Below are 12620 nucleotides of genomic sequence, written 5' to 3'. Positions count from 1 at the left end.
ACCCCTATCGAGGGTCTCCTTCACAATCTCAGTAACCTCAAGAAGAGCGGTCTCAGTGCTCAGGTTAGATCTAAATCCAGACTGTGACTGATGTAAAAGGGAGTTGCCCTCTACAAAGTTGGTAAGGGTGGTATGAACACACTTTTCAGTGATCTTGGCCAGGGCAGGAAGCAGCGAGATTGGCCTATAATTAGAATGCAGTTTAGCATCTGCATTTGGTTTTTTAATAAGGGGAAGAACTAAGGCCTGTTTCCAGGAGGAGGGGACTTTGCCCGACTTCAAAGATGCATTAATGAGAGGGTTGATGATCGGATTAAGGGCAGGTGCCAGGGTCGCAAGACACTTGGCGGGACAAGGGTCCAGAGGAGAGCCAGATTTCAGGCTAGACAAAAGGTCAAGCGAGGCCTGAGGCTCTAAAGAGGGAAAACAGTGCAGGGTAGGGCCCACAGAATCCATATGCATAGCTGGTGGGCATAACCAGGGGTTGGAAAGGCCATCGACCTCTGAACCTGTGCTCAAGATGATCTGGGTTCCTTGCAACGCTGACTGGATAGTACGTATTTTATTAGTGAAAAATACTGCAAGCTCCATGATCCAAGGTTCCGAGAAAGCAGATGCAGAAGTGCAGCAGGAGGGAGAGATGAATTCTTTAACAATCTTAAAGATCTCTTTGCAGGAGCTATCTGCTTCCTCGATCCTTCTGGCCAAAAAGGATTTTTTCTCTGCAACGAGCTCCCTGTGATATTCTTTCACTGCTGCTCTGTAAGACTGCTTAGCCGATGTATCATAGTGCCTCCTCCAAATTCTCTCCAGCCTCTTGCAGTGCCTTCTCTTGGCCGCCAAGGCAGCAGAGAACCACGGGGCTGATGCTCGTGCCAGTTCAGATCTAACCTGGCAAGATGGTGCCAAGGCTTCCAAACGTGCAGTGAGCCAATTCTGAAAGCACACCACATCATCCTCCAGACTGCCCGTAAGAACACAAGGATGGGTATCTAAAGCCTGGGTGATCATGGCCGGGGTGACTTTGTGGAAGGCTCTAGAACTACGAGCAGCGAGCCGCTGCGAAATGCGGGCGGCCACAGGCTGATGTACTAGCGTGAAATCCGCTAGAAAATGATCCGACCAAAGAACTGGGGCAAGGGAGGAAAGGACCACCGGAACGGTCGAAAAAATTTGATCTAAAATATGCCCCTTCTCATGTGTAGGGGACTGTAGGTACATATGAAGTCCCACCGACGATGTCATATCCAGAAATTTTTGCACTTCAGGATCCTCGCCCTTTCCCATGTGGATGTTAAAGTCCCCGAGTATTAGGCAGTGCTTTGTTCTAAGACTCAGTGTGGAAATGATCGATAGCAAATCCTCAGTAAAGGAGCCAAGAGGGCCAGGTGGTCTATAAAGCAAAAGCCCCAGGCAGGATTGATGGGGGGATAGGGCCAGGGAGAAGGCAAGGATTTCACAGTCAGGTAAATCATCCGTCGACAAGATGGTACAAGGAATGTGCCTTTTAATGATAAGTGCCACTCCGCCTCCCCTTCCCTTGCATCTGTCTCGACGGAAAATAGCATATGAGGGAGGGTTGGCAATAGCCAGATCAGGTTCCGAGCCCTCACCAAGCCATGTTTCTGTGAGAAAGAGACAATCTATGTCATCTTGTGTTAAGAGATTATATATGTCGAGAGCGTGCTGAGGAAGAGACCTAGTATTTAACAAGGCGCAGTTAGTACCTAAAAGAGGGAGCTTGCCAGGACAGGGAATTGTGGGGTCCGGCATCCACCCACACGTGGGGCACTTAGTAATATCCCCAGCAGAGTAGGGGATAGCTCGCTGACATGGAGCAGTGTGTACATTGTAAGACAGAAGATCATCTCTAGTGTACATCGAGCCAAGAGCTAAAAGGAACCCACCAGACAACGTTCCCGAGCGCTTCCGGGACGCTGACGGGCGCAGACGGGCTGACTCAGGCGAGACTCCGGCGCAGCGACGGCGCCCCCGCAAACGCGACCGCTGGCGCGGTAGAACACTGTTTCCTAATATGTGGTACACTAGAGCGCTCCCACCACTCTAGCCCCCACTCAAGATGGCCGCCGAGTGCAGAGAAGCCTGAGCCCGGTTTGAAGCTCTAACGGCAGCTAGCGCCGTGATAGATGGGCGAAAATGCGTGCAAGTGTATCAGAGGTATGCTGAGTGCATTTACAACATGAAAATCACACAGTTTTAAAATTAATTAAAAATCACAAAAAACGATCCGTTTTGCTCAGGGAGCACTGAATACAATGCACATGCTCTGTGCTTCACCAAAATCGATTCTGACTGGTATAAGGGATAGATCAGGTGCAACAATTCATGGAGTCACAGCCCCTATATGTATACCAAGAAATCCCATTGTGTCACGGCACAGGGCCTGGGGATACCAGTCAGAACTGGTTTAGGGGAGCTGTTGAGAACTTTGTTTTGCTCAGCTCCTCTCTCCTTTGTCAGGTGGGGGCTAGGGGCTCAGACGCACCACAGGTGGCGGAGCCAGCATTGTGGAGGGAAGGCACAGTCCTTTTCAGGTCCCAGGTGCAACTCCTCCCTCCCATCTGCATGCAGATCTCTCTATTCACCACTGGGCAGACTCACCCTGGCTCCGGGAATTCCCCACACCATCCAACACCTGTCAATCACAAGCCAGACATGCACTCCACATCAGGCAGGCAGACACACAGCACACAGAAATGCCAACTTCTAAAAGTGGCACTTCTCCACCAGTCACCATAAATCTGCACACACCATTGCACAGTATTTATTCTCACGAGTTCGCACATACTAAACTCGACCCTGCACTCCTCTCATACCAGGAATTACCATGGACACACATATCCCCCATGCATTCCTATGGGAGGGCAGGCCAATCTCACCACATGCACTCAGAGCGCGCACACACTTTACACTGGACCACCAATACCAGGTCACAGGAAAGGCAAAAAGTTTAGGGGTGAACCTGCCAAAAAGGGCCATGTCCAACACAACCCCCTTCCAGCCAAAACACAGGGTAGACCAATCACCACCGTGATGGGCTACCCTGCTTTGGGCGATAGAACACGGATGCGGCCCCGCAAAGGCAGGGACACCCTCCGGTTCTACGCCACTCTGAACCAACATTGTTCCTTCGGTAAAAACTCTCAGGCCCAACTAGGCTACCCCACTGGTACTACCTAGTTGTCCACGGCCAGGACCAGGCCCTAGGCCACCCAGATACCATTGGTCCTTTCCAAACCACAGAGTGGGGGCAGTAACCCCTGGCATACAATAGCCATTCTCCACTCTCCCTCTCAGTGTAGTTCCAAACTACCACTGTTCCTTCAACCTAGGGTCCGCACCCTCAGGCTGACCAGAGGTCACGAGCAAAGCATCTCCTTACCCTACCTCTACTTCTGGGTTTGCGCGCCCTCCCAGGAGAATCACCCTCCAGAACACAACTCTCCTACCAGTTCAGGACCTCTCTCCATCAACTGGTCTACCACCTGGGATCCACATTCACCGGCTGCACTGGGGTCAGAGGCGAGGACTCCCTCCCTCTGCACCCCCTTCCAGAGCCCTATACCCCCCCAACTGGAGTGGTACCTTTAGAAGGCAAAACCGGCCAGGACACTGATTACAGCTGCCCTTAAGTCCAGATCCGGAAACACCGGCTACTGGCTCCCCAAACCAGGGACGTACCCTTTGGTCAGATGCCTGGCGAACCAGGACTTCACGAGTGTGACACATGACTAATGTCCAGGACACTGATTACAGTTGTCCTTAAGTCCAGATCCGGAAACACCCGCTACTGGCTCCCCAACCCAGGGATGTACCCTTTGGTCAGATGCCTGGCGAACCAGGACTTCACGGGGAGCACACATGCCCCCCGCGGGGGTGACACATAACTAATGTGTCGTGTGACAGCCTGCCTGGCGCAGATCTCCCGACCCCTGTCCATCTGACAGTGCGCGGAGATCCCCCAGGACAGAAGTGGCGTCACCATGGCCAATCATTGGCGACTCAGCCCTTCTGGCTGGCCCCTCACCCACTGGTTCCCACTGGGGACTCTTTCCTCCTCTCACCCCTCCATCTGGACTTCCGCACCCTCCCAACTGGAGCGCCACCGCCAGACACCAAAACTACTGGAGCTCTGCTTACAGAGGCTCCACGTTCTCTAGACACTGGGAGATCCTCCTCAAATTACCTCCAAGTACAGCCTAGGCCCCCGACCTGATGTTCCCTTAAGAAACAATCCAGGTCCTGAGACTGGGTTTCGGGCACCTTGGGACAGAACCCACACTCACTCCTTCTCCTCTGAGACAGGACGTGAGCCCCTACACCCCTCCCACTACTCTGGGACCTAGCTGGGCTACACTGAGCCTCTTCCATCACACAGGACTAGAAGATACCTGAGCTACTCTTGTTGGAATCACTCCCCAATGCAAGCTCCTTATTTCAGAGAACTCACACCCAATCATCCAGCAAGCTCCTTATTTCAGAGAACTCACACCCACTTATTCAGCAAGCTCCTTATTTCAGAGAACTCACACCCAATTATTCAGCAAGCTCCTTATTTCAGAGAACTCACACCCAATCGTCCAGTGCAACACATCACTCATCCACACTCCCCCCACAAGACTGGTGAGACAGTATCTACTGCTCCTGAATCTCAACCTGCACCCCCCTTAAACGGGAACCAGGTACCACCCTCTGGGAACTGGAAATGGGACTTCATGCACTGGACACACACTTCTGCTGCCACCACTGGATCCCACTCTTACTGGTGAATCCAGAAAACTCACACTGCATTTAAGGGATAATCTACCCTCCCGAGCTAGTTACTCCCTACCAATAAAGTCCCCACTGTAGGCCAACCGAAGAACCAGCGCAATGGCTCAAGGGCAGTCACTCCTCCAGATTCTCTGGTTTCTGTTCTTGGCAGGACACCCAACTCATAGTGCACAAGAAACACATTTCCAAAGAAATTACACTTAAAACAAACTTAGACACAATAATCCCTTTCCATGTGACTATCTAAAATGCAGAGCTTTGTAATGCAGCCAGTTGTCACTGTGGTACTGCACAAACACAAGTCCTATTCCCACCGCTGATCGCCAATGTTAGAAATGGGATCTCTGGTTGGCTAAGGCTTGAGCCAAAGCCAGGCAGAGACCACCACTCTAGTCAGGGCAAGGGAGTTACACGCCAAAGATAACTTCTGCTCACCCCCTTGGTAGCTTGGTACGAGCAGTCAGGCTTATCCCGGTGGCGATTTGTAAAGCATTTGCGCACACACACAGCAACAACATCCCAGGCACCCTACAAAAGGAACTACACACAAGGTTATATCAAAAATAGCCTTTGTATTCTCAAAACACATTAGAATAGTAAACACATATTATACATGGTGCCACCTGGCACTAGGTCATATTTACAAGTGTTTATTTACACCTGACCGGGCCAACTGGACCACTGTCAGAACCATCACAAAGTGAACTTAGTAAATGTAGAACTTATCATAAACATAGAACACAACCAGTAACTACTGGTAATCACTGTACTTAGCATCAGCCTGTAACATAAACTACATTATGCACAGTATCACATTAGGCACGTATTACATTCTGCTCCAACGTCACCAGCATAAACACATTATGCAATTCTCTCATCAGTCTAAATACATTAGACAATAACCTCATAAGCATAACTCACATTAGGGGCATAAATCACACAGTGAAACATAATCTCACTAGCATAAACCATAATATGCGAACCAACCTCATAATCACAAGAACCATATTTAGAGGTATAAAACAGGGTGCGTAAACCATACTACATAAATCACATTTCCTAGCACTCCATAAATCACATTTAGCACATAGTCTCCTAAAAAAGACCATAGCAGAGGCATGAATCACATTAGGGCCTGGCGCCCTATCCACCTAACAGTCCCCCTGGCCAACTGGCCATCTCAAAAAGGGGGCTCAAATGCCCTATGTCCCAAGAGTCAGGGCACGCTGCCAAAGCAGCGAAAGTCAAGGGTGCGCAATCTGCGCAGGCCTAAACATTGCAGCTGCCCACTACTTGCTGGGCAGCTGGGAATATCAACTAGGGGGCACTGGCACCGACTGGGCCCTGGAAACAAATGTGCCCAAACTTGAAGGAGCACAAGCACAGACAATGTGCTCCGATCTGGGAGCCCCCACGACGTTGCAACTGCCCTCTAGCGAAACAGGGCAGCTGTGGAGGAATGGCCACAAAAACGGGGAAAATGCATGGGCCCCTCTGGGCCCTTTTAAAATAACTGCGCTCATCGTTGGAGCCTCGTAGGCTCTGAAAACAACTATGCCCCATTGTTGGAGCCACCTAGGCTCTAAGAACAATTATGCCCGCAACGGTGGAGTGGCCTGCTCTCCTAGCGGGACCACTCAGACTCCCGGGCAAGCCCCTACTCACCGGGCTTTCTGGCACGGGATTCTCTCGCTGGTAGGCGGGACTGGAGCTTCTGTCTCCTTCACCCGGGCCCCCTCCTGGGACCCGGGACTCCGCTTCTCCAGCGGCCACCACAGTTGGGCTCTCCCTCGCTCATGGGATCCCCGCATCATCCTTGGCACCGGAATCCTTTCTCGCTGGGCTTCCCTTTACTTGCGGAAGCCCCGCCCACGGGAAACGTCACCTGGATTGCTTTCCGGGTCACGCTGGGCAGCGGCCCGGAATGGATATCGTTTTGCAGCTCGGCCGCGGCGGTAGGGTGCGGGGTGGGCACCCGCCATCGAGGACACATACCCGCCATAATAAAACTAGCGGAAAATAAGCGGGGTGGGCACCCGCCCATAAATAAGGAAATAAGCGGGGTGGACACCCGCAACAGGCCACAATGCGGGGGAATCCCTACGCTGGGGATACCCTCTAAGAGGATCGTGGCCCGGTGCTGGAAGTCCACACAGGAGCGCTCCTCCTCAAGGGCAATTAAAGCGCTTGGCAGAAGTAGAAATAAAAGCGCTCACCAGGCGCTAAGAGGGAAGTCCTTGAAGTCCTTTAGGGATAAAGAAATGGAGCAAAAAGCTCCCAGCAAAGAGGTCTTCAGGGATGAAGGGGCAGTGCAGGGCCCAGGGAGGCAAGCCCTCATGGTAGCCCCACCTGGGCCCCAGCAGCAGCACACCCCGGGAGGACTCTAGATCAGAACTCAACAATTTCATGGGGTCACAGCCCCTATATTTATACCAAGAAATCCCATTGTGTCACAGCACAGGGCCTGGGGATACCAGTCAGAACTGGTTTAGGGGAGCTGTGGAGCACTTTGTTTTGCTCAGCTCCTCTCTCATTTGTCAGGTGGGGGCTAGGGGCTCAGACGCACCACAGGGGGCGAAGCCAGCATTTTGGAGGGAAGGCACTGTCCTATTCAGGTCCCAGGTGCATCTCCTCCCTCCCATCTGCATGCAGATCTCTCTATTCACCACTGGGCAGACTCACCCTGGCTCCGGGAATTCCCCACACCATCCAGCACCTGTCAATCACAAGCCAGACATGCACTCCACATCAGGCAGGCAGACACACAGCACACAGAAATGCCAACTTCTAAAAGTGGCACTTCTCCACCAGTCATTCTCACGAGTTCACACATGCTAAACTCGACCCTGCACTCCTCTCATACCAGGAATTACCATGGACACAAATATCCCCCATACATTCTTATGGGAGGGCAGGCCAATCTCACCACACACACTCAGAGCGCGCACGCACTTTACACTGGACCATCAATACCAGGTCACAGGAAAGGCAAAAAGTTTAGGGGTGAACCTGCCAAAAAGGGACAAGCCCAACAGCATTCAAACAGCAAGCACTTCCTAAATAAAAAAGCTTATAACAGAAATTAAAATGTTGTTTTGTCAATAAAGGAAACGCATTAAAGAACACACATTGGGTCTCAAGTTAATTTACACATCTGCAGTCTACAAGAGGGCGCATCACCAACATCTAATGGGAACACAAAATGTATAATATAGCCATCATTAAAATGCCGTAGCATTGATGGACAGGGAATCCAAGCAATAGCAAATAATGAAAAACACATGAAAGCAAAGAGCTGAGGGAGCCTGAATCAAAGGAGTCAAAGCACACTCTCTCCCTGCTTCTTCTTACAGTATCCAACCAGAATATGATCTCATATATGTCCTGCTTCTGTAAAATCTTAGCAAGCACTATGCGTCGTGCCAGAGGGCACAGCTTCTTTCTGCAACTCTTCCTGCTGCTCAAGTTGATAATCTACTTGGGCGGATGCTTCCTTAACGGAAGTGGCAGATTTCCAGACTTGAGGGGTCATGACCTGTTGCGACCGCCCGCTTTGAGAAGTCTTGCCAGAAGGAAGTCTAGCATGCAATTTTTCTCACTCATGTACGCCAACCTTACATTGGCGATCCACGAGATAGAAAAAACTCTGCTCCTCAGCACTTCGCAAGTGTTTTAGAACTCTGCGCTTCACGCAGAGTGGACGAACCAACATAAACTCCACTCTTTAAATAAGCCAGTCAGGGATTATCAATTTTTGGCATGTTTTAGGGGTCAGCATTGGACAGCAGTGCTCCAGTGTGCAGCCTAAAACCAGCAATAAAAGTCTTCACTAAATGGGATGACCACGCAAAAACTCGTATTTTCTCACACTGATCTTCTCCCTTATCCATTTCAATATTTTATGTGCATTGTTTATGCCAAATTATAGCATTAATAGGGGTAGAGTTTAAGGAAGAAAGGAAGGAAATAAAATGAGAATGCATGAACGAAGGAAGGAAGAAAGGATGGAGGAAATGGAAGATGAGAGGTAGGACAGAAGTAAAGGAGGATAGAATGGAGGAGGGAGAGAAGGATGGCATATGGAAGGGGACTGAATGAGTTAACAGAGAGAGGTATAGCATAAGGAAGAGGGGACAAAGGGCCTAATTTGGAGTTGTCAGACTGTGCTCCATTCCGCCAAAGGAGCAGAGGCGTGCACTCCGATGCCCTGTAGACTACAGATGGCCATACTCAGAGTTCTCCACCAGCCAGACTGGGATCTCCATCTCGTCAGAGGAAACACCACCTGAAGGCACTGTATGTTTGCTGAGGTGTCACCTTGTTGTGTGTGGATGCTCAGCAATTATTATTGTTTTTTTAACTCTCAAATCCGCTTTTCAGTGCAGTCCCAAACTGTCCCAAACTAGAACAAAAGTGCTTTGGACCATCTGCTCTAATGAGGATGGGTGATCTGAGATACTTAGAACGACGATCCAATCTTCTTCTGCCTGTCAGTCTAACTTTTCCACTGGTGGAGCCATCGGGGACACTATGAAGGTTCATTCTGCTCTGAATAGTGCAGATTGACCGCAAAACCCTAAATAAGCCTAAAAGCTTTTAAGTGTTTCCACCTAGAACAGGATCGGGCATGTATAACATGTGAATACATGAAAGCTCTCCGGTTCAATGGTTTGTCCAAGTCATGAGAATGCACTGTCAATCTCTTGGTGATGGTTCACAAATGTGGGCATTTTTGTTTGTTTTTTTGCCATCCACTTCTATGGGTCATATTAAATAGCCACGTGACACTCTGCACGCACTCTTCGACCTGAGCATTTGAACCCTCTGAACTCCAATACTGTTGACCTACAGGAAAGGGCTATTGTGTATGTTAACCCTGTGGCCTTTCACACTCATCTGTCTGGGGAGCAGGTTTCTGACAGTTGCTTAGAAATGCACTCATATAATATAGTTCATGTTAGTAGTAACCTTGGTGTGCCATTTTAAACTGGAAGCTGTCCTCTAGCTGATTGTTGGCGTCTGAATACAAATGTTCATTGAGATATCCATTCATCGTCAAAACACAATTCTTTTGACTTGCAGCAAGCGCCAACTGCCCACTAACAATTGCATTGAGTTATTGTGTTTTCTTACGATGTATGCTTTTTGATATTGGCGTGCTGGGAAAGGGATTTGACGACAGGAGAGGAAATGGAAGGAGAAGAGAGGAACGCATAGAACGGGGAGAGGAGAGGAGAGGAGAGGGGAGGAGAGGAGAGGAGAGGAGAGGGGAGGGGAGGGGATGGAAGAGCAGGGGAGTGCAGGAGAGGAGATTATACTTTCTTACCTGTCCCCGAAAACAAAACTGGCTCTTCTCATACAAAACAAACCTGTAAGTTCCTGTTTCAGCTCACACAGCAAAAGAGAAGGAAGGGTAGGAAGTGGGAGGAAAGGAAAGAAAGAAAGAAAGAAAGAAAGAAAGAAAGAAAGAAAGAAAGAAAGAAAGAAAGAAAGAAAGAAAGAAAGAAAGAAAGAAAGAAGACAATTTGGATACAAGAAAGGAAGCTGGGAATGGAGAAATGAGAGAAGGAAAGAAAGAAGGGAGAAGAAAAAGTAGAACTGAAGGGCAGGATGAAGGATTGAAAGCGGGCCAGAGAGACAACAAATATTGGAAAGAAGGAAGAAGGGACCAAAGAAGGAAGAGAAGAAGAGAGGGATAAATGAACAACAGTGGTGGGTAGAATGGTAAAGAAATGAAGGAAGAAAGAAATTAAGGCATTTTAGAAAGAAAGGAGGAAAGGTGGGTTGAAAACATAAGGAAGGAGGGAATTAAGGAAGGATGAAGGGAGTGAGGGGTGTATGGATGAATGTAAGCAAAAATGTTTATAAGCATAAGCCTAATTAGGAAGCAACAGAGCGCTGAACAAATGGAATGATTCAAGGATTATAAATTAAGTTCATTTTCATACAGATTGCTAAAAGGTCCATCAGTGTGGGGATAAGTAGAGAGTGTTCCTTGAAGAGGTGAGTCTTCAGCTTTTTGCTTTTTCCCTGAATTGCAGGAGGGATATATCAGTTGCTGGTGGTGTCAAATAAGACTTGCCTTCTTTTTTTCTTTCTTGTAATTGTTGCAATTTTTTTTTAGCGGGTCAGCTGGGGTACTATATTGAGTGATGTTGTATGTGATGCTCTGATTTTAAAGATGATGCCAACCTTTGGGGGAACTAACGTAATTCCTATGGCTGCAGCGATACAGTCACATTTCTTCAAACCCTCGATGAGATGTGCCACAGCTAGAAAGATGCTTTTGAGGGTGTTAGATTGGTGTTGTTTAGGCCGTGAGCTGAGTGTTGCCTTCATCCAGTTAGAAGGGGACCATGTTTTGCACTGTTCTGAAATCTGTTTTAGAAGGAAAGGCTCAACAGTTTTTCAGGTGGAAGAGCTAGTAATAGGCTCTCTTGGATTTCTTATGGATGTGCTCTTTGTAGGTGAGGTGCGTGTCACAGATACTTTCTGCCTATTTTGCATTGTTTGGAGGAACTAAGGGGCATATTATCAAGGACGGCGTTAAAAATTATCGCCGGTTTAGCGGCAGAAAACTGGCGCTAAACCGGCGATAATGGGCTTGATAATATGCACTATGGAATTCCCATAGAAGCCCATGTTCTGGTGTCAACATGGGCTTCGATTGGAATTCTCTGCGGCATATTATCAAGCCCATTATTGCCGGTTTAGCTGCAGTTTTTTGCCGCTAAAGCGGCGATAATTTTATCGCCAGTCTTGATAATATGCCCCTAAAGAAGAAAGGAATGGAGAGATAGAAGAAGGAAGTGCAGTAGGTGCAAATGAAGGGACGTTGGATTGGAAGAACACACAAAGGAAGGAGGGAGTGTTGCATAAGCAAAGGAAGAAAGGCAGGGAGTGAGAGCAGGAGGAGAGGAACAAAGAAGGAAAGGGAGGAGAAGGAAAGGAAGAAGGAAGGAAGGAAAATTGTTAAGAAACATGAGAGAGAAGTACGACTGAAGAATGGATGAAGTTTATTAAGGGTATTAAACTTTAAGCATGATGGCGCTCTACAAATTCGGTCACAGAGATAGCCTGTCTCTGGTTCAAAGGTTTGTTCAATGCATGTGGTACTCTGCCACGCCCTTGACACAGGGTTGATGATGTCCTTGTTTGGTATTTTACTATCCTTTTGGTTTTATGACATAACCGCAACAACTGCGCAACACTAGGATTTAACTCTGCTCGCTAGACGCACATCTTTATAAGCTTCCTACCTGTATGTGCCCTACTGTCTCTGGTGTGCTTGTGAAGGTACTTCACCCATGAACACAGACAGGGCTGTCTTTTTACTCTCCCCATTTGCGGAAAGTATGGCAAGCCCAAAAACAAACACTTTCCCCAAATATTGGAAGACTGGAGTTAGGCTAGTAAGTCATCCTTTCCTCGAACATTTGGAAATCATCGGAAGACAATCACTTCAGGGAGACATGGACGGAAGAGGGAGTGAGGATGGTTAGAGCACCGCAGTAATGAACTTCCAGTGCCCTTGGCCTCCAGGTCAGAGCTGTGTCTGTGGTTCATGCTTGTTACTGTGAATGATACGCAATTGATACGTTGAAACCATACATGCCAACACTCCCGATTCAGGCGTGAGACTACCGATTTGAAGGCTAGTCTCCCGATTCCTGCAAGCAAAAACCCGATCCCTCGGGGTTTCAGCTGACAGGGCTTGGTATTGTGTAACGTGCTAATTCTTCCAGCAATAGTCAGAATGGCGATGCAGGGGCTCTAGAAGGGGTGAAAAACCAACAAAGCCCCATTAACAACCGAATGGTCTTTTA

The sequence above is a fragment of the Triturus cristatus genome, chromosome 5_2 (genome assembly GCF_964204655.1).
Source record: "Triturus cristatus chromosome 5_2, aTriCri1.1, whole genome shotgun sequence".
NCBI classification, from domain to species: Eukaryota; Metazoa; Chordata; class Amphibia; order Caudata; family Salamandridae; genus Triturus; species Triturus cristatus.
Note: the sequence above shows the minus strand (reverse complement) of the source record.